Source organism: Sorex fumeus, unplaced genomic scaffold, assembly GCF_029834395.1.
Source record: "Sorex fumeus unplaced genomic scaffold, SorFum_2.1 ptg000047l, whole genome shotgun sequence".
NCBI lineage: Eukaryota > Metazoa > Chordata > Mammalia > Eulipotyphla > Soricidae > Sorex > Sorex fumeus.
The window spans coordinates 2758362-2781417 of NW_026606104.1; the positions used below are offsets into that span (position 1 = coordinate 2758362).

The 23056-nt window shown below is 41.0% G+C and overlaps 1 protein-coding gene across 1 annotated transcript in view; it reads left to right on the plus strand.

The window, feature by feature from the left end:
* Positions 1-15889: 15889 nt before the first annotated feature.
* GJA5 (gap junction protein alpha 5) overlaps positions 15890-23056 on the plus strand; it is a 41570-nt gene continuing 34403 nt past the window's right edge. The window contains exon 1 of the mRNA XM_056123361.1: positions 15890-15933. The gene's annotated coding sequence lies outside the window, so the exon portion shown is untranslated. The remainder of the gene's footprint in view (positions 15934-23056) is intronic.

The following is a 23056-nucleotide window of genomic DNA, read 5'->3' on the forward strand; positions in this document are numbered from 1 at the left end:
ACTGGTGGAGGGATGGGTATCTGATCATTGTATAATTGAAACCAAAGCACAAAAAATTGTAAATCTACAACTTTAAAAAAAATAAAATAAAATAAAGGGGAAAAAAAAATTAGAAATTGAGCTCCCATTTGACCCAGCAGTACCACTCCTGGGAATATACCCCGGAGAGGCCAAAAAGTATAGTCGAAGTGACATCTGCACTTGTTTGTTCATTGCAGCACTGCTTACAATAGCTAGAATATGGAAAAACCTGAGTGCCAGAGAACAGATGACTGGTTAAAGAAACTTTGGTACATCTACACAATGGAGTACTATGTAGCAGTTAGAAAAAATGAAGTCATGAAATTTACATACAAGTGGTACTACATGGAAAATATTATGCTAAGCAAAATGAGTCAGAAAGAGAGGGACAGACATAGAAAGATGGCATTCATCTGGGTAACATAAAGTAACAAAATAAGAGACTAACACCCGAGAACAGCTGTGATAAATACCAGGTTGTTCACTCCATGGCTTAGAGGCCAGCCGCACACTCCAGGGGTAAAGTCAGCTCAGATAGAAAAGGGAGCACCAAATAAAGGCTGCTGGGAAGATCTGCCTAGGATGGGAGATGCCTGCTGAAAGTAATCTATAGACCGAACATGATTGCCACCCAGTGTCTCTTCTGCAGACCACAGCACCCAAAAGGAGAGATAGAACAAAAGGGAGTGCCCTGACACAGAGGCAGGGTGGGATGGGGGATGGGGGGGTGGGAGGGATACTGGGATTGGTGGGGGTGGAGAATGGGCACCGGTGGTGGGATGGGTACTCAATCATTGCATAACTGAAACCCAAGCACAACAACTTGTAAGTCTACAACTGTACCTCATGGTGTTTCACTAATAAAAAAAAAATTTAAAAAGTTGGGTTTTAAACCATTTTTGTTAGCTGCCTGATCCTGAGTAAATTTTTTGAATTCTGTTTTTCAGTTTCCTAATCTTCAGAATAAACATTAAATTTACCAGACAAGCTGATTTAAAAGATCAAGATGATGACTTTAGGGGGCTCTATAAATGACATTTGCATTCTTCTCCCAAGCTAGGAAGAGTGGGAGAGACAGTCTGGATCCGTGGAAGGAGGTATAGATTAATTCTATTACTGATGAGTCTCCAAGTGTAGGTTTGCTTACAGTGTACAGCACCAGTGACTTTTCTCCATGGTCACCCAGCAACACTCTGGACATAGCTCTGCCCTGCCAATGGTGAGCATGGAGGAATAGTCAATGTACTATTTGCTCATAGGCAGGCAGCACCCTAGGAGGAATGAATGGGTGGGGAGGAGCCATCTGTGCACCACAGAGCTGCATTAGGGCTTGGGAGTCATAAACCCTTCTGCCTTCAGGGATACCTTCATCCATAAAAAAAAATTGAAAATTACCTATGCCTGGGCATTGTTGGATTGCAGTTCCAAGTGTTTTAGGTTTAACATTGCGTTGTCCTTTTTTTCTCCTGCAGTAATCTTAGATTAATTAAATTATACTCACCATAGTGCTCTCGAGGCACACCCAATTCCATTCAGGCACTACCAATCCTTTGTGTTTATCTTTAACCTTTCCTTTGTGCTTGTCTTTCCTTGTTAGTTTCCAAATCAAACATAGTAACTTGTAAAGTCAAATCTTCTGATGGCTCTGGATTTTGTATATGCAAGTGAAATAATGCTTTTCTCTTTCCTTTATGTCCTTTGCATAGTTTGTTTTAGAGCAATGTCCTTTTTGTATAGACACAAGAAGTAAATGCTATGCTTTTGTAACATGGGAGTTGATGGACTCCAAATAATATTTACTACTGGGCATCTATCATATTTACTTGATTTAAGCCTCACTTACCCTTATATTGATATTAGTTCCTAACACCCCAAAAGGTGGGTCCCACTGAGGGACTTGGATAGACCCAGGGCAAGCTGTAAGCGACCCTGGCTTCAAAATGGGAAGCCTAAGTGCCATAAGAAGTATGATAAGTTAAAAGAACAGTCATGAAACAAATTCTTACATGACCACAAAAGAAGTAACTATAATAGGGTCCCTCTTAGGGTTAGGAAAGATTAACCTGGCCTGAGCACTGTAGTCTGGAGAATATAGTGAGATATTCTAAGGAAAAGACACCCTTTAAGCTTAATCTAGGGTATAGATAAAGCCTATATCTCTAACTGCATTCATACAAAATAACTAGAAATGTTATTAAGCAGTAAATTTAATATGGTCATTTAAATGGATTACCAGCAAAGTAAAGGAGAAAGCAATTTGCCCTTAGATGGAATCTGCCCTTGGGTGGATCTCCTCGTAGGACTCTAGAGTGCTGGAGACCCTAGATGATATTCTGTCCTTATGTGGATCACCTAGAAGAACTTACCCTAAAGGAGGGGCTTTACATCTGTTCAAGTTTATGTTAATGTTCAATCACATCTCTGTGTAATTGCTGCCCCCCAACCCTTTGTGCTTTCTCTATAATTAACACTGAGATATTTGAATAAACAGCCACTGATTACCAATCACTAGTTACCAGCCTGTGGCCCCAGTTCCTTTGTTCGTTGGTTAACGGGATGGTCATTGGTCTCAAGTGCACCAGGGGACCTCTGGTCACCATAAGACAGTGACATGATAATGACCGGGCATAAAGATGATTACATTAATATTATAAATTTTTTTCTATGTCCTTCTAGACCTTTATCTTTTTGTCTGATTACAAAAGAAGTTTTTTGGGGAACCCCTAAAAATCTTGAGGTCTGGAGACATCTGATAAGTGCATAAGTTGGCTGCCCATGTTCAAGTCTTTGCCTCCAAATTTCCCATATAGAGAATCCTGTCTTCCTTCTTTGGGGAGTATTGAGTGAGGTTGAATTCAGGGGACAGGATGCTCTTCATATCCCACCAAAGTCAAGTGCTGCCAAAGAAATGTGAGGTAGCCTAGAATTTGGATACGTAACACCAAAGTGAATGTGGCTTCTCTGTCTTCAAGAACTCATTACAACACAAGTCAGAAAAAATAAGCAGAAAACAGGGGAATGGGGGTATGGTGCTAACAACAGGTCAACCTGTACCTGCGAGGCAAGTGCATCAGCAATCTGATGGCGCCTTCAGGCTTCCTTACACCCCCAAATTGCCACTGTGCTCTTGGCCAGACCCTAACAACTTGGGACCAAGATTACCAAGAAATTAAATGGTCAAAAATTAGGTATGTGGGAGCCATGCCCACAAACCACCTCCGGCTCAACTAAACAAGCTCATTTATTGGCCTTATTGCTGAGACCCATAGATAAATCTTGAAAGAGATCAAAAGCCACAGATAATCTTGGACCCGTGCATGTCTGAACAGATTGGGGTAAATGGAGCAGGGCAGGTTGGCCTGTGCCTGCCTAAACAGAGCCCCCAGCAGCTGCTTGCTTCCACAATCCAAAATTGCCACCATACTCCCGACCTGACTCCATCATCTCAGGACGGATCTCACCAAGATATAATCTGCTGAAAATTCAGGTATGCATATTTTGTGACTGAAAGCTCCAGACTGTCATGGAGTTGGGGTGGCTACCTCCCCTCGCTTCCCAATACACATGGAAGCACTGGCGGCCACCTCACGAACCAACTCCAGCGCCGTCCTATAAACTCTATTACTGGTCTTGCTTCAGAAACCCATAAATAAATCTCGAAAGAGATAAAAAACCAGAGACACAGCAGCAAGTCCTGGAAGACACCATAGAGCTAGAGATGTCTACATGCCCCATACCAAGCCAATTTCATCGGGGCACCCCAAATGGAGCAGGTACACTCTCTCTGCCTACTCCAGATGGAGGAATCCCAGTGACCAAGAGCTTCTACAAGCAAGGACCAGGTATGTGGTTCCAGGACTAAATCACCATGCCACATGGTGGCAGAGGCACTGGGCTGTCCCTCACTGGCTCCTCGTCTGCTTGTCAGCCTGGCTGTCACTCCCACAATGTGCCTCTGGGCGCCATCTTAGTGTACCAACAGCCCTGGTCCAGAGATGCCCAATTGAATCCCAAAATGGATTAGTGCCCTATAGAAATGTCAATCATTTACAATCTAGGATTCCAGAAGCGCACAGCCACGGCACCCATGATATTCAAAATGAGCAATGGACAATATATGATCTACCATCTGTCCCTGGCAGGCAGGCTTGAATAGTGGTGGAAAAATTCAAGCAAAACATAATGCCCTACAACTAAAACCTCATGGGTCAGGGGGCGTTCCGGTCCGTCCTTCACGCCCTACCGAGGTCACCAGTCGGCCCCCGCGAGCGGCTCTCCAGCACAGCCACAGCCCCAGAAGCACAAGGACTTAATGCAGAACCCGGCAGCTTGGAGCAGAAAAGTGAACGGACTATGCGTTAATCCAGGCCATCAAGTCTGCTGGAGGGGAAAGGGTGTTGCCCCATTCGCCCTCTCCTCTCTGGAAAGAAAGATGGCAGCCACATGGGAGCCTTGTGGACAGCAGGTATAAGCCGGGAGTGTGGGGGCGACTAAAACCTCATGGGAAGGGGGGAGTTTCGGTCCGCCCTTCACGCCCTACCGAGGCCACCAGTTGCCCCCCACGAGCGGCTCTCCAGCACGGCCACGACTCCAGAACACAGAAACCAATTTCTTAACTATCTGACTTTCAGTAGAATACTTCCAGGGTCAATAGGTAAAATAGCAGAAATCCAAAACCAACATTTAATTCTTGAACCCAGCTGTAGAAAGCAAATCACTTCACAATGCTTTTTCAGCATGTCTGATTTGGGCGGGGGGGGGGGGGTAAACTCTAAATAATAGTGGTGAATCTTTTATTGAAACAATGAATCTAATCAAAGCAGATAGAGTGTTAACTAGAATTCATCTGCCTCACAGGGATGGGGAGGGGTGGGGGGTGGGGTTTTATTGGGGTTCTTCATGGTAAAAAATAAGTATTGGTAAAGGGAAATGTCTTTGATATTTGCATGACTGAGACCTAAACCTGAAAGCTTTGTAACCTTTCCCACAGTGATTCAATAAAAAAAAAACACATAATGCCCTAAAGTAGAGAGAGAGAGTATTGGGGAAATTGCCTGCCATGGAGACAGGGTGAGGACTGGGATGCGGGCGGGGGGTGATATGCTGAGGACAATGGTGGTGGAGATGGATGTTCAATCATTGTACGGCTAAATCTCAAACATGAAAGCTTTGTAACTTATCTCATGGTGGTTCAAAAAAAAAAAAAACGGAAACAAACTACATGTTGAAGGAGTTTCCAGAGCAGTTCCTTCAGGTAGTGACATTTGAACTTGATCTTGAAAGGCAGGAACTTTTATTCTAGCCAAAGTAGGTTTGGCTGGGGCAGAGGTCTTTCCAGGCTGAAACTGGCTGAAGATACAGATTCAGTGAAACACAAAGGCTGTTCTGCGAACTGAATTCAAATGGCATCACTCACTCTTGAATAATGGTCCCAGTGAACTCCCTTTCTGACATCTGTTTTATGACAATGACTAAGAAGGAGGAAAGATATTTTTCTTTCAGTATGCTCTTTGTTCCTGGTGCATCAACACGTTTAATTCTTATCCCAGTAAAATGAGGTGTGTATCATAGTCCCCATTTTTTCAGACAAGTAGATTGAAACTCTAAGAGTTTAATAATGACATATCTAACTACATAGGGCCTATTTGGTGTTAGAAATCAGACCCTGAGCTTTTTGATCGATATTAACGGGCTCAATTCCCTGCTTCCCTGAGCCTTCAAATGGGTTTCAAGGGAACTACAACAAAGAGGAATTCTTAAAGTTACATTTTAGGTAGAATGTTGTCTCCTGGAGTGATAGTACAGCGGTAGGGCGTTTGCCTTGCACGCATCCAACATGGTCGACCCGAGTTTGATTCCTCCGCCCCTCTTGGAGAGCCCGGCAAGCTACTGAGAGTATTTCGCCCGCGCGGCAGAGCCTGGCAAGCTACCCGTGTTGTATTCGATACGCAAAACACAGTAACAACAAAGTCTCCAATGGAGACATTACTGGGCCTGCTCGAGCAAATTGATGAACAACGGGAGGACAGTGACAGTGACAGTTGTCTCAGGGCTCCTTCCTGGCATTCTCTCTGAATGCTCTCAGACTTGTTGGATGGTTTTGTACTCCTCTCTTTGACCTACTGAGGACTCCTTCATGTCTTCCTTCATCTGTTAACAACCTTTCCTGGCCTGTCATGCAGGATGGCAGCCTCTGCTGGTACAGGATCTTTATTTACGATCCCCTGGATAGATTGGTGGTCCTAGGTACTTAGTCATGGTGCTTTTGTTTTTCCGTCCCAAGACTACACTGGTCTTGGCTGATCCTACAGATAGTGGTCAACAAAATTATATTCAGTAAGCACTTGCTCTGTGTCAGGTGCTATACTTAACACATCCTCACACATCAATCAAATATTCTTCTGACTTGAGCATGACAAAAAGTTTACAGATAAGGAAAACTGGATTCAAAGAGATCATGTGACCTTTCCAATGTAATCCAATGTGTAGTAATGGAGAGGGAGCTAATCCTGAAAGCCTAATGCTAAAGTCTATCACCCTGAACCAGACTCCTGTCATATGGAATGCTACATATGAAATCTTTACTCACTGTGAGAAATCTACTCCTTTGCTTTTTCTCAAAGTTGTCCAGTATTTGGAATTCTTTTCTTTCTTGTCTCTCTAGTTTGTCATTTGTTAAGAAGCTATGGATTTTTTTTTATTAGTGAAACACCATGAGGTACAGTTGTAGATTTACAATTTTTTGTGCTTGGGTTTGATTATACAATGATCAGATACCCATCCCTCCACCAGTGCCCATTTTCCACCACCAAGGATAATATCCCCCCCCACCCCCATCCCCCCATCTCCCCCTGCCTCTGTGGCAGGGCAATCCCCTGTGTTCTCTCTCTCCTTTTGGGTGTTGTGGTCTGCAAAAGAGGCATTGAGTGACAAACATGTTCAGTCCATAGTCCACTTTCGACATGCATCTCCCCTCCTGGGAGGATCCTCCAAACACCCTTTATTTGGTGTTCCCTTCTCTATCTGAGCTGCCCTTTCCTCTAGAATGCCCGACTGGCCACTAAGCTATGGAGTAATCCTCCTGGTGCTGATCTCAGCTATTCTTGGGTATTAATCTCATATTTTGTTACTTTATATCCCCCAGATGAATGCAATCTTTCTATGTCTATCCCTCTCTTTCTGACACATTTCGCTTAGCATGATACTTTCCATGTTGTACCACTTGTATGTAAATTTCATGACTTCATCTTTTCTAACAGCTACATAGTACTCCATTGTGTAGATGTACCAAAGCTTCTTTAACCAGTCATCTGTTCTTGGGCATTCAGGTTTCTTCCAGTTTCTGGCTATTGTAAAGAGTGCTGCAATGAACAAACAAGTGCAGATGTCACTTTGACTATACATTTTTGCCTTTCTGGGATATATTCCCAGGAGTGGTATTGCTGGGTCAAATGGGAGCTCAATTTCTAATTTTTTGAGAATCGTCCATACTGTTTTCCAGAAGGGCTGAAACAGTCGACATTCCCACCAACAGTGAAGGAGTGTCCCTTTCTCGCCATATCCGCGCCAGCATTGGTTGCTTTTGTTCTTTTGAATGTGGGCCAGTCTCTGAGGTGTGAGATGGTATCTCATTGTGGTTTTGATCTGCATCTCCCTGATGATTAATGATGTAGAGCATTTTCTCATGTGCTTTTTTGCCATTCGGATTTCTTCTTTGAGAAAGTTTCTTTCATTTCATTGCCCCATTTTTGGATGGGGTTGGATGTTTTCTTCTTGTTGAGTTTAACCAGTATTTTGTATATCCTGGATATCAACCCCTTGTCAGATGTGTATTTGGCGAATATCCTTTCCCATTCTGTAGACTGTCTTTGTATTTTGGTCACTGTTTCTTTGGAGGTGCAGAAGCTTCTTAGTTTAAGATAGTCCCATTTATCTATCTCTGTTTTCACTTGCTCAGACAGTGGCGTGGCATCTTTGAAGATACCATTGAAGCTATGGATTTTTCTTATATATTTATTTTATCTGATTCTTTTGTTATATATTTTCTAAAATGTAGTTAATTTCTCCCCACTATTTTTACTTTAATCTCTCCTGGGAATACTCAAAGAGTAAGGAAAGAAATTTGAAAGTGGACTTCTTGGTGAGTAAGACACATTCCCACTTTTGCTCTCAGTGGATTAAGTTTGAGAAATAACTTGTAGCTTGAGTCTCAACATCAATTTATCAACGTAAATTTTATCAACACCAAAATTTTGTTTGGGGGAACCTAATCATGCTCTATTGATATTAGAGTAATTATAGCATGGTGGTGCCATATAGCCTTAACTTAAATCTAAGATTTGTCAATAGCCAGAAACTGGAAGAAACCTGAATGCCCAAGAACAGATGACTGGTTAAAGAAACTTTGGTACATCTACACAATGGAGTACTATGTAGCTTTTAGAAAAGATGAAGTCATGAAATTTACATACAAGTGGTACAATATGGAAAGTATCATGCTAAGCGAAATGAGTCAGAAAGAGAGGGATAGACGTAGAAAGATTGCATTCATCTGGGGGATATAAAGTAACAAAATATGAGATTAATACCCAAGAATAGCTGAGATCAGCACCAGGAGGATTACTCCATAACTTAGAGGACAGCCGGGTATCCTAGAGGAAAGGGCAGTTCAGATAGAGAAGGGAGCACCAAATAAAGGATGTTTGGAGGATCCTCCCAGGAGGGGAGATGCATGTCGAAAGTAGACTATGGACTGAACATGTTTGCCACTCAATGCCTCTTTTGCAGACCACAACACCCAAAAGGAGAGAGAGAACACAGGGGATTGCCCTGCCACAGAGACAGGGGGGATGGGGGATGGGGGTGGGGGGATATTATCCATGGTGGTGGAAAATGGGCACTGGTGGAGGGATGGGTATCTGATCATTGTATAATCGAAACCCAAGCACAAAAAATTGTAAATCTACAACTGTAAAAAAAAAAAAAGAAATATAAAAAAAAAATCTAAGATTTGTCTCTAAATCATTTGTGCAACCTTGGACTGGTGACCTATCCAATTATTTGGAAATTGTGTCCAGGAAATAGGTAAATTAGTTACTGCTCCCTAGACCTGAGGCCAGCCCTTAAGTTGGGGACTTTATCTGTGGATTTTCAGATAATTTTCATTGTCTATCTCAACACCCACAAAGTCTGCTCTTCCTGATTTTTCTCTTCCTCCATGATTTAGAGTAATGAGAATTTCTGATACTTTTTGCAGGAAACTTTACTGCGTCAGTCTCCCTTATCATGACTTTCTAGCTTAAAAACTTCCATAAAACAACTCTCAGTGCTCTTGCTCTCCTTCTCCAGAATGTTTGAGTTAGGGCCTTGACTTGTTTCTTAGCTGTTGTGTGGTTTTGACAAGTTGTTTAATTTCTCAGTCTTGATTTCCTCTTCTATAGAATAGAGGTGAGTAACAGTCACCACTTCAGGGTGCTATTATGCAGATTAACTGTATTAATACTCGTGGAGTCCTTAGATACTGGTAATATTAAATTAATGTCAGTCTTCCTCTCCCTCTTCACTCCCACAGGGAATCCTGATCCAGATTTTTGAGCTGCCCTGAGTAAGACAAATCTTCCTCTTTGTTAACTTTCCCAAAACTAGACTGGTCTGTTCAAATATTCTTTTCCTCTGGGCTTCCTTGCTTCAGTATTCCTTGCTTCCTTCTGTCCTACCTGCAGAGTCTAGCCAGTTAGCCCAATAATTAACTTTGGGGCTATCCTGGCAAAAAATTCTGGACCAGCCCAAGTATCAGTCTTTAGCATGCCTGCTCATTCTTTATTAAAAGTAGAAGACAAGCAAACAATTTTTGAGCTTTTGTATTAAAATTTACCTATATTGTCCAGGCTTTGGGTAGGGTATGTGTTAACAGTTTTTAGACTCCAAAGCCTTTATATACTTATTCCTCTCCCTGGGCCTGAGGGTGGAGAAAGGTGAGGAAGAGGACAGCACACAAAGGCACACAGGGTGAGAAACGCCTTGATTGGTCTCACTCAACTTAGTGCAAAGCCCACCAGACACTCCCCTGTACCATACCTGCCCAGAACCCAAAATTCAGCACAGCTCTAGGTTAAGCTGTTTCTGGATGTTGACATGACACCAATAAGCCTGAACAACTTCCACTCACAGGAAGAGCTATTTCCACAGATTGGAGAGCAAGGTTGATCAGGAACATGGCACTTGGCAATTTGTAACACATGAGTTCCCTGCAATATTGTGATAGGTTTGTCAGAGGCAGAGTGGCCTGGAAAGGTGAAAGGACTTGCTTAAGTCATGTGGCCACAGAGTGAAAGAGCTTGCATTTGAGTTGAACTTTAATTTCATTACGTAGCTCATGTCGGTTTGTGTAGCTCTTAACAACCTGATCCCAAACTTTGGCTTCTTCTCAAGTAAAACTCCCACACAAACCTTTTTAGGGCCAGCTAAGCAGAATTATTTTCTAGTCTTCAAAAGTGCCATCTCCCTGCGTGCTAAGAGTAGACTCTAGACCAAACATGATTGCCATTCAATGCCTCTTTTGCAAACCACGGCACCCCCAAAGAGAAAGAGAACAAGGGGGAATGCCCTGCCACAGAGGTAGGGTGGGCTGGCGGGGGGCTGGAGGGTGGGAGGGATACTGGGATCAGTGTTGGTGGAGAATGGGCAACTGGTGGAGGGATGGGTATTTGATCATTGTATAACTGAAACCCAAGCACAAAAATTTGTAAATCTACAACAGTACTTCATGGTGTTTCACTAATAAAACTCTAAAAAAATAAATAAATAAAATAAATTATTAATTTAAAAAAAAAGAAAAAAGTGCCATCTCCCTTTGTCATTTGGCTTGACTTTGCTCATGCTAGCCGGTTCTGCCAGGAATGTATTTCTCTAGCTTTCTCTGTCTGGAGAAATACAACTCTTTCTTCAAGGTTCATGACGACTGTTACCCCTTCTGTGGAGTTTGCCTCAGACTTTCATCTGAAAATTCCTCAGACCTCCATGGCATTATTTTGTTTGTTTGAGTGCCATCCTTGGGGGGTGCTTAGAAGCTATTCTTGGTTCATGGCTCAGGTGGTCAATCCTGGTGGTGTGCAGGGAGATCATACAGAGCCAGAGATCAAAGTGAGACCTCCCACATGCAAAATATGTGCACTAACCTTCAGGCTCTCTCCCTAGCCTCACACAGCATTTTGATCAAGCTTTGGTTTGATATGGATAGAACCAGTTATTCAGAATCATGGATAATTTGGATTCTCGAACAGAAAGGAGCAGTAAAGGCAATTTAACCCCATCCCTACCTTCTTTCAAGATGGAAACTGAGCACCAAAGAGCATGAATGTCTTCTCATGGCCTTGGGACCCTAAATGGCAGTGAGGACTCTTAAAGTATGTTTAGTTCTCCTGAGCTATGTTAGCACATAATTCCAAGGGTCTCCTTGCTCCATTAACTGTTGTCTTTGGGCCAGGAAAAGAAGCTGAGCTGGGGTCTCACCTCCAAGGTTGTGTAGAAACTTACAAAAGCTGGGTAGGACAGGAGGCAGCACCATGGTTATAGGGTTCTTCTGGGGGAGCAGGCCCAATGGGGCTGACAAGAAACTTGAGAATATTTAGTTTGGCAGCACAAGGTGTAAACTCTGACTGCTCTGTGCCCATAGAAATCTTCTCCCAAGCATTTGAGTTTTCTCAGCATCTGTCAAGGCCACTCTTATCTCTCCCACATTTCACCACTTGCCCGGCATACTTCCTTTGTGTGTTATGTGTGTGGTGGAGAAGGGGCTGGTTGAATAGGGAATGCCAGTATTTTTCATTCTGTTTTCAATTGTTTGTTCAGAAATTCTGCTTTTTCCCACGAGCTGTTTGCAAGGCTTTGAAATGAGCTTTCAAAACCACAGAAAGTGATTTATTTGGGGAGAGAGAAATCAGACAGCAGCCCCAAATCACTTTGTCTTAGAGAGTCAAAGGACACTACTTACCTTTGACATGGTGATAGTTTCATGAATAAAGATTGTAATACTCAGTAATAGGATATGGAAGGAATTGGTGAGTCATAAGGTAGAAACTATATAATCCAAGGATGAGCAAAACCTAAAGGTAGCATTTGTGTGGGGAGGGCTTTGAGGATTGTTATTGAGGAGACCATGGATCTATAATTACTCATTTATCCAACAAACATATTAGCATATGTTTTTATGGGATCCACTCCTAGAGGTGCTTGGGGACTACCCAGAGCCACTCTCAGTGTTGTTAAGGGTCAAACCCAGATCCTCATGCATGCAGATATATACTCTACCACTTGAGGAATATACCTGTTTCATTTATTTATTATTTTGAAAATTAAAATTTATTTATTTAGGTTTTGTGGCCACACCTGGAAGTGTTCAGGGCTTTCTCATGATTCTACACTCAGGAATCACTCCTGGTGGGCTTGAAGAACCATATGGGGTGCCAGGGATTGTACCTAGGTCAACTGAATGCAAGTCAAGCACCTCTAGGATTGATCCATGAACAAAGAGCCAGGCATAAGGCTTGAGCACTGCCAGGTATGGCCCAAACAACAAAAAGAAAAAAGATTTTTTAAAAATAGAGAAAATTAAGATATTTAATGGACAATAGCAAGACAGAAAAACTCAGTATTATAGGAATTCTAGAAGGATAGAAAAGAGAAAGGGGGAGGAATGGCTGGTGGAAGAGATGAAATCTCAGATGATAACCAGTCTGCGTCAGGAGATCTGTGACAGATCCAGGAGGCCCAAAGAGTATCAATCAAAATATGCTAAAACAGAGCAACAACAAGGTGGATTGTAATTAAAATGGAAAGACAGAGAGTACTTTATGCAAGAAGAAAAAAGGCAAAGCTTCAAATACAATGAAAATAATGCAAAATTCACATTAGAATTCTCAAATGATCTCTACAAAAGAAGGACAACAGTAAGGTAGATTGTAATCAAAATGTCAAGTACAAAAGAGACACTATTTAAAGTAGCAAGAGAAAAAGCAAAGCCAAAATACAAAGGAAATAATGCAAAATTCACATCATATGTCTCAGATAATCTCTACAAAAGAAGTAATGGAATTGAAGTTTAACTCTATCATATAGTTAGTTATATAGTTAAACTACTAAACGAAAAAAAAAAACCTCCAATCAATAGTCCTCTATCCTAAAGAGTCTCACTTTGATTTGAGGGAGGGACCAAAACAGTCTCACGACAAACAACAGGGAAAAGCATTTGTTGCATCTAAGCCAGTGTTGCAAGGAGTTGCAAGGACTGCCTCCTAAAAAACACAAATGTCGAACAGCAAGAACGACCTTAACCCTCAAAGGAAAATGGCAAGGAACTACTTCACATGGATAATCTCCCTAAATGTCAATGAAGTAAACTCGCCTAACAGAAGACAAAGTACAGCAGGATAGCTTAGAGAACAAAATCCAACCTTCTGCTGCTTGCAAGAAACACACTTTAGCTTGCATGATAAGCACAGACTCGGAGTGAAAGGATGGAAGGCAGTTCCACAAGTTAAATAGCAGATTAAAAATATCAGGTATGGCCTTATTTGTGTCATCCCAAATAGTGTTCAAGCTAAAGAAAGTAATAAGAGACATGGATGAGCATTCCACACTGTCTAGGGGATCAGTAGTTCAAGAGGGCTTAATTTTTTATCAACATATATGCACCAAATGAAGAAGAAACAAAGTTTATAAAGGAACTACTAATAGATCTAAATAGTTATGTCAACATACATAATAGTTGTAGGAGACCAGTACTCCATTTTGATAGAAAACCAAAATAGCAAAATCAGTAGGGAAGCGAGAGACCTAAATGAGTAATTGGAAGAGCTGGGACTAATAGTCATTTTTTAGAGGCTCCACCCTAAAAAAAACCAAACATACCTTCTCCAGTGCACATGGACATACTCCAGGATAGACTACATGTTGATGCATAACTCAAGTGCCCATAAAGTTACAAAACAGAAATCTTGTCAGGCATTTTCTCAGATCACAATGCCACGAAGGCACAAATTCAGCATAAAAAGAAAGTGGGGGAAATTCCACCAGTTGAAAACTAAACAATATACTGCTAAATAACTACTGGATCAAAGAGACAGGAAAAGAATAAATAAAAAGATTCCATTAAATGAATTAATTCCTTTAAATGAAGACACAAATTAGCAGAACCTATGGGACACAGCAAAAGCGGTGCTCTTGGGGAAGTTTATTTACCTTAGAAATAAGAAAAATCTCAAATAAATGACCTAAACTCACAACTTGAGTAACAAAACAATCAAACAATCAACGAATCCAAAAGTAAGTAGAAAGAAGGAAATTATAAACATCGAAGAAGCAACGATGTAGAAAATCAAGACAATAACACAAAGGGTTAATGAAACCTGGAGCCAGTTTCAAAAGAATAAACAAGATAGACAAATCTTAGCTAGATTCACAAGGGAAGAGAGAAAATGCAAACAAATCATATCAGAGATGAAAAGGGAAAATTACAATAAGCACTTAAGAAATACAACAAGAGATTATAAAAGATTTACAAACTACCTTATGCCACTAAGCCTGGGAAAATAATGAATGAATTCTTGGAATCAAAAGCCTCCCAAAACTGAGAGATTTAATGCATCTCCCACAGAAATTCTGCTTATACTCTTCAAGGACTTAGAACAAATTCTACTAAAATTTGTATGAAATCATAAATCTCCCAGAATAGCCAAAGTCGTTCTAAGAAAAAAAAGGGAGTTATCATTTCCTGACTTTATACTAAAAAGCTATAGTTATAGAAATTCCATGGTAGTGGAAGAAAGATAGACTTGCAGACAATGGAATAGAATAGAGAGCCCAGGGATATACCCTCAGATTTATGGACAGTTCTTCTGGAACTTGGTGCATAAAATGGAGCAAGGAAAGCCTCTTCCCAAATGTTTCTGGGAAATCTGGATGATGCATGCATGTGAATGAAAAATTGTATCCATATCTCACAACAATCAAAAAATTTTAAATCAAATGGATTAAGGACCTTAAGGTTAGACCAGAACCCATAAAATACATTGAGCAAAATATAGGCAGAACTTGCTAGGATATGAACTTCAGAGGTGTTTTCAATTTTGATTCTATTGGCAAAGATAACAAAAAAACAAAATAAAACTACAACCAAATTTAAGTTTTGACATTTCAAGAAAAACAAGACACCCCACTGAAAATTTTTGCATGCAATAAGCCATTAACTGAAAATTAACATAAAGTGGAGGGTCTTGGACACTTTGATAAGGTTGAATTGAGGTACTTTTTAAAAAGCATACAGAAAGGAATGGAGTCAGATTTTAGAAAGGATTTTATTGGAGGGATGCTGACACTGTGGTAGATGTGGCATTGGAACATTGTTTACCCAAAACTTTATTATTATTAACAATTTTGTAAATTACTTTTCCTAAATAAAAAATAAATATATTTAAAAAGTGAAATAAGTGATAAGACAACAAAGTTTATAAGTGGTTCATTAGGTGAGCATAAAGAATAAATCAGGTGACAAGAGATATAAGCATTAGGTGTGTTTTAAGATGGATGAGTTATCCGTATTGTAATGATGTGTATCTCTCTGCATCCAGCCAATCACAGTGGCAGAATCGTATGAAATTATAGGTCAAGTTTAAGGATGGCCATTGCCTGTTTATTTCACTTAACCCAAAAGGCCATTGGAAATAGCTCAAAGAATCACTGGGGGAGATGGAGCACTGAAGTAAATACAGCTCAGCTTGTACTTTGGAATAATTGCCCAACTTTGTTACTTGCACAATTCACTAGCAAATTTCATGCATAGCCTGAACATGATCATGGTGGGATCACCATCTTTTCATCATCTGCCTATAAGACATCTGAGTACTGAATGAAGAGGTTTGTTTCTTTTTTCAAATATACATTGAGTAAGTTTGCCTTTAAGATAGGAAATGTCAGATTCTGTCTTCTTCACTGAAGAATAGTTAGAGGATTTGGCAGCAATGTTCAAACTTCCAACAGGCGGCCTCTGGCTGGTAGGGACTGGCTCTCTGGTACCTGTGTCTTTCTCATTACTAAAATTAAATAGATTCTGTGTTTAATGCTACATTTTTTAAATTAATGGATGCTGTTGGCACCTGATTTGATGATAAAACTCCTCTTAGAAGATAATAAACTCACTGATCAAAAGAAAGAGGGGGATATTTTAACTAGGAAATAACAGAATAAGGAGAAAAAATGAAATCTTGTTTGGTTAGGTGACCACTTTGAAATAAAAGTGGAAATTATTAAATCCAAAATAACATTCTAAAAAATAACTATTTATTCATAGAGTCCTGTCCAGTGGTTATTGGGGGCCTGGAGAGTCACCTGGGCTATTCCCAGAATGTTGGGGAGGGCGTTATATAATGCAGTGATCAAATATTCTGGGTCTTTTGAATTCAAAGCATTTGTTTCATATTTTTGGATTAGTTCAAAGACAGAATCTGGCCTTATATTAGAGTTTTCAAAAATTTTTCTTTATTATTTATTTATTTATTGGAGCTTTTAAGATGTGATTATGCCCAATTTGGACACCTACTTGACTCTTTACCCCTTTATTCTCTAATTATCTAAAATTTTTAAATTATTTTGTAATAGGTTGAAAATTGCTGGACAAACCTTTGGCTTATGATTTATTTGTTAATCCAGAACATTTCATGACAGAGAATGTCAATGTTCCTGGGGGAGAGAGGGGGTGGTACTGGCCTGCCCTCATTGACCCAAGGGTCCCCTGAATGTCTTTTGGGCAGCACCACCAATCTACCCAGCCAGCTGGTGGAAACAGACAAGTGAAGGAACAGGAACCACCTGGTTGATAATCAATGGTCGTTTATTCAAATCTTATAGCATTGGTTATAGAGAAATCATGAGGGGTTGGGGGTATCAATTACACATAGGTGCGGTTGAAAATAAGAAAAAAGATGTGAAACCCTGTTCTTCTGGGAGAATAACTCAAGGACAAAGTAATCAGCACTCTAGATTCCTGCTAAGGGCAGAATTCCATCTCGGGGTGTACAGCTTTCTCCTTTCCTTAGCCAGTATTCATTTTATTTATTATTATTATTATTATTTGCTTTTTAAAAAAATTTTTATTAGTGAAACACCTTGAGGTACAGTTGTAGACTTACAAGTTTTTGTGCTTGGGTTTCAATTATACAATGATCGAGTACCCATCCTTCCACCAGTGCCCATTCTCCATCACCAATGATCCCACCCACTCCCCCACCCCCCATCCCATCCTGCCTCTGTGGTAGGGCATTCCCTTTTGTTCTCTCTCTCCTTTTGGGTGCTGAGGTTTGCAAAAGAGGCATTGAGTGGCAATCATGTTCAGTCTACAGTCTACTTTCAGCATGCATCTCCCATCCTGGGAGGATCTTCCTAACACCCTTTATTTGGTGTTCCCTTCTCTATCTGAGCTGCCTTTTCCCCTAGCATGTGCAGCTGGCCTTCAAACCATGGAGCAAATTTCCTGGTACTCCTGGTACTTAACTCCACTATTCTTGGAAGTTAGTCTTATATTTTGTTACTTTTTATTCCCCAGATGAATGCAATCTTTCTGTCTGCCCCTCTCTTTCGGACTCATTTCACTTAGCATCATTCTTTCCATGTAGTACTACTTGTATGTAAATTTCATGACTTCACCTTTTCTAGCTGCATAGTACTCCATTGTGTAGATGTACCAAAGTTTCTTTAACCAGTCATCTGTTCTCGGGCACTTGGGTTTTTCTCAAATTTTGGCTATTGTGAATAGTGCAACAATGAACATGGAAGTTCAGCTGTCATTTCGACTGTACTTTTTTGTCTTTCTGGGATATATTCCCGCGAGTGGTATTGCTAGATCAAATGGGAGCTCAATTTCTAATTTTTTGAGAATCGTTCATATTTTTTTCCAAAAGGGTTGAACCAGGGTCCCTTTCTCACCATATCCGTGCCAACACCGGTTGCTTTTGTTCTTTTGTATGTGGGTCAGTCTCTGGTGTGAGATGGTATCTCATTGTTGTTTTGATCTGCATCTCCCTGATGACTAATGATGTAGAGCATTTTCTCATGTGCCTTTTTGCCATTCGGATTTCTTCTTTGAGAAAGTTTCTGTTTATTTCATCGCTCCATTTTTTTGATGGGGTTGGGCCAGTATCCATTTAAACTGTACCACTATCCTCCAGTTGTTAATCGATTTGCTCGAGCGGGCACCAGTAATGTCTCACGACAAACTGTGTTGTTACTGTGTTTGGCATATCGAATACATCACGGGTATCTTGCCAGGCTCTGCCATGTGGGCGGAATACTCTTGGTAGCTTTCTGGGCTCTCCGAGAGAGGCAAAAGAATTAAACTTCAGATTGACCGCGTGCAAGGCAAACACCCTACCCGCTGCGCTATCGCTGCAGCCCATTTAAACAATCATCTTAAATTTACTTCTTAATAATATTTCTAGTCATTTTCTATGGACACAGTAAGATATATATTAAGCTTAAAGGGTGACTCTTCACAGTGGCAGGGGGGGATGGGGGGATGGGGGGGATAGGGGGGAGGGATATTATCCTGGTGGTGGAAAATGGGCACTGGTGGAGGGATGGGTATTTGATCATGGTATGACCGAAATCCAAGCACAAAAATTTGTAAATCTACAACTGTACCTCATGGTGTTTCACTAATAAAAAAAAAGGGTGGCTCTTTTTGGGGACATCTCACTCATATATCCCAGACTACAGTTCGCAGGCCAAGTTAGTCTTTCCTAATCTCAGCAGGGTCCTTATTTAGTTACTTCTTTTTGGGACATGACAAAGTTTGTTCCAAGACTATGGTCTTAACATAATATACTTTTTATGGTGCTTAGCCTATCCATTTTTGATGCCAGGATAGCTTATGGTTTGCCCTGGGTCCATCCTTGTCCCTCAGAGGGACCCCTGTTTTGGGGTGTTAAGAACTAAGGGCAATTGAGGCGTAAGTCAAGTAAATATGATGGACGCCCAGGAGTAAATATTATGTGGAGTCAATAAGTTGCCAAGTTAACTGTCTTCCTGTGTTTATAAAAAAAAGGATATTGCTCTAAAATAAACTGTACAAATGACATAAAGGAAAGAGAGAAGCAAATATTTCACTTACATAGACAAAATCCAAAATCCTCAAAAGAATTTGACTTTCCAATTTACCGGGTCTGATTTGGATATAAGTGATTAACAGATAGGTAGAAGAAGAGTACAAAGGAGAGTTAAAGTAAACACAGAAGATTGGGAGCGTCTGATGGAAGTGGGTGTGCCTTGGGAGCACTGTGGTGAGAGTTAAGCTAGTAAAGCTAAGCTCTCTGTTAGGGAGAAAGGACAAACCAATGTAATCCAACAAAAGAAGACCTTAGAGATTGGCACTAAGAATTAGCAACTCTTTCATGGAGATGGCTAGGGCTGCCTAGGGGATGAGCAGTTGTAGTAGTGATTTTTGTTTTCCCAAATATACTTTCTATTTTCACTATGATAGTTACTGTATATGACCGTTGGACTAGGCTAAGGATGTTCAGATATTCAGGTAAAGTTCTATATCTGGGTATGTCTCTGAAGGTGTTTCTAAAAAAGAGTAGCCTATGATTTCACAAACTGGGTAATGAGAGACTTGCCCTCACCAATCTTGACAGACATCATCCAATCTTTTGAGAAACTGAGAAGAACAAAAAGTACAGGAAGATTGACATCTCTGTCTCTGTCTCTGAGTTGAAACGTCTATTGTCTACTTAGATGTCAGAGTTCATGTTTCTTGGACCAGGGTTCTGAAATGTATAGTGGCCTCTCTGTTCTCAGATCTCAGAGTTCCACCATCATTCCCCTGGCTCCCAGGGCTCTGGAATGAGACTGATGATTCTCCTGCCAACAGACATCACACTGTGGAATATCTTAACCTGTCATTGTCACACAGATCCATTACTGTTACCTTCCATTTTTTCTTTCCATCCTATTGTTTCTGTGCCTCTGGATAACCTCAACTAATGAACTCATTTTTTCCCAATTGTCGTGAAAGACTTTAAGGAAATAATTATTGGGTGGGAAAGATAGTACAACTGGTAAGGTGCTTACCTTGTACCTGGCAGCTGCAGGTTTGATCCCTAGCAGCATATAGAGCCTTGTCAGGAGTGATCCCTGAGCACAGAGCCAGGAGTAAAATTTGAGCACTGCAAGGTATAGCACCCAAACCAAAAACCAAAATAGAACTGCAAGAAGGGACTGTAGAGACAGGGATTTACAAGGATTAAAGCACTTGTCTTGCATATAGCTGACTTGACTTCACAGATGGTTCTTGGAACACCACCAGGACCAATGCCTGAGAACAGGGCCAGGAGTAATCCCTGAGCAGAGCGGTGTGTGGCCCCTTTCCCATTTTTTTAATGTAAGAATTTTTATTTTAGGGGCTGTATTTGTTTGTCCAATATGCTCACACATTAACTGAGGTGAGGTGGATCTTATATTCCTGAAACTTCTCTAGAATTTTGAACAGTTTCATCATCATCTAGAAGGAAACCTTGTAAGGCAGTGGGAAAAGTGCTGGACAATATGTAATGAGAACTGGGTGCTGGTCTTGGCTGGCTGAGTGAGTTTAGAATAGTTATCAAAGGAAGGAAAGGACAAGCTGAGCTCACAGGGCTATAGCCCACGTGACAGGTGAGGATTGAACTCAAGCTTATCTCATGTCTACTATACAATTTCAGGAGGCTTTGATAAGAGGCTTCTAGGTCAAGCAAGGAGTAGAACATATTGGCCTCTTATGTTTTTCAACCTCTAATTACTTTTGAGGTTGGTGGAAAATAGCCTTTCTTGGCTTTCCAAACCTACAGCGTGATCTTATTTTCTGGGTCAAGAGTGCTTTGTGAATCAGATCAAGACTATGATGTCTCAGAGTTAGGGATGTAGCTTAGTGGTAGAGCACTTGCCTGGAATGCATGCTGCCTTGGTTCAAATCTCAGCATGGAGTTGGGGGGGAGTGGAGACTATGGCCCCTCTTTCTGAAGTTTTATATATGAATGCAGAGTTTCTAGACCTTAAAAAGCTTGCCAAAAATCTGCGCGGGATCTATACATATAATAACTATAATCCTCTGGCCTAAATACCAAATGACCATGGTTTTGTCAAAGATTTTTTTTTTAAATGTTAGTTTATTTGGATTTTAGGCATATACTCTTTGGATACCTGAAAAGCAAAAGTTTTGTATATCCACCCCCAAACCATCAGGATCTTGTTATCTCTAGTCCTTGGAGGACTGGTGAGGACAGAGGTCATGTCTTTTTATGGTATCCCAGGAACAAATCATCTATTATTTATGATATCAATTACAGGTCAGAAGATCTATTATCAGTAAATTGGCCTGTTTCACCCTCTATGGCATCTCCAGATTTGCTCTGTTTCAGAATTCTAACTCCTGACTGTGGCCTCCATATCCTGATGGGGGTTAGCTGCTCTGCAAGTTCTTGTCAAGCACCAGTGTTCACTGTCTGTAATTCGGGGGCATTATATGACACTGATATGTTAAGACGTCATTAGCCTAGGTCTTAACTTAGGTCTGTTCTTGTCACTGAGGAAACTCTTGATCTGAGGGAAATTTCTAGGGCAATCTGCCTAAGAAGTTGTTTGTTTCTTTGATTCTGCTGTGGAAATCAAGTTATGAAGATCTATCTAAGAGGTCTTATATCCTCCAAGTACACACATGCATCCCAACGAAACCCTCCTTCAGAGGACCAGAGAAGACGAGCCAGCACTGAGGTTTAGCTGTTTGAAGAAACAGAGCTCGCTTCTCAGCCATTCTTCCTCTTTCATGACTCACCTCCTTTCATTCCAGAAAGTTATGCACAGGAATTAATTTATGGGTTCTGTCCAGAGGTCTTTAAGTAAACAGTGCTACCAGCCTTTTTAGCTCTCCAGACAAGTTTGATTTCAGACCCCAGGGAGGAAGCTAATGACTTGTAGTTACTTTGCTATTGTTTTCCGAAAACAATTTGACTTCCTCTCAGATAGACTTAAAATTCCTTCTTTACAAATTTAAGGCACTGAGGAGGGGGCTGGGTGTGGGGAAGCTCAGCCTTCCCAGCTCAGCAACTCAAGGCCATAAGACAAGAGCTCCTTTAGCAAGCTCCTTTAACAAGACACAGGACCCGTTTGGGAATGGAAGGGACACCTATTTGACAGACTCTCCTGACTTCTTAGCTTCCATCCCTGAGCATACACTAAGACTGGGGGTATAGAAAGCCATTCCACAGACAAGGATGTCAAAGTTCAGTGGGTTTCCTGAGATGACACAACAGAGAAGGGTCAGGGTTGAGACTTTATTTTCAGTTTTCAGACTCTGAGTGAAGGGACCACTTCTTAGAAAGTGGCCATACAGATCAGCAAAAACCCCTGTATCCAGAAGTGTGAGGTGTGGGTCTAGAGTCTAGAGTCTTCATCTCAGTCTAGAGTTTTCATATTCGATAGCAATAGCTTTCACTAGATGAGGGATTTCAATTAACTCTGTCCCTCTCTTCCTCCCCTTCCACTTGCTCTAAAGCTGAGCTTAGATTGGGTCTGGTATGAGGGAAGCTATTTCTGAGTCTTTCTCCTGCCAGAAAGGCTTAATGGAGGTTTTCAGCAGAGCAGTCAGTTCTTTCTTGCTGTAAAAATGTATTTATTGACTCTTTCTGGCAGTGTGGACCCCATTAATAATAAGACATCTTGATCTCTTATTACAATCTCTTATTACGATTTCTTGTGGAAACTTTTGCTTTGGAAGGTAAGTGGCACTCACTTTTGGCTATTGTGGATTTCCACCTTCCCACTACTTAGAGGGAAGCCATGACCCCCCAATCTTCTGTACCACTATGTACAGACACCCATTTTTGTGCACTCATTTCTTTGACTTCTCATTGGTGCCCAAGTTTCTCTCCCCAGCCTTGGGGAACATCAGGGAAGGACTTGTGCCTCAATTATCTTTGGGTGTCCAGTCTTGGCACATAGCATGTCCCACGTA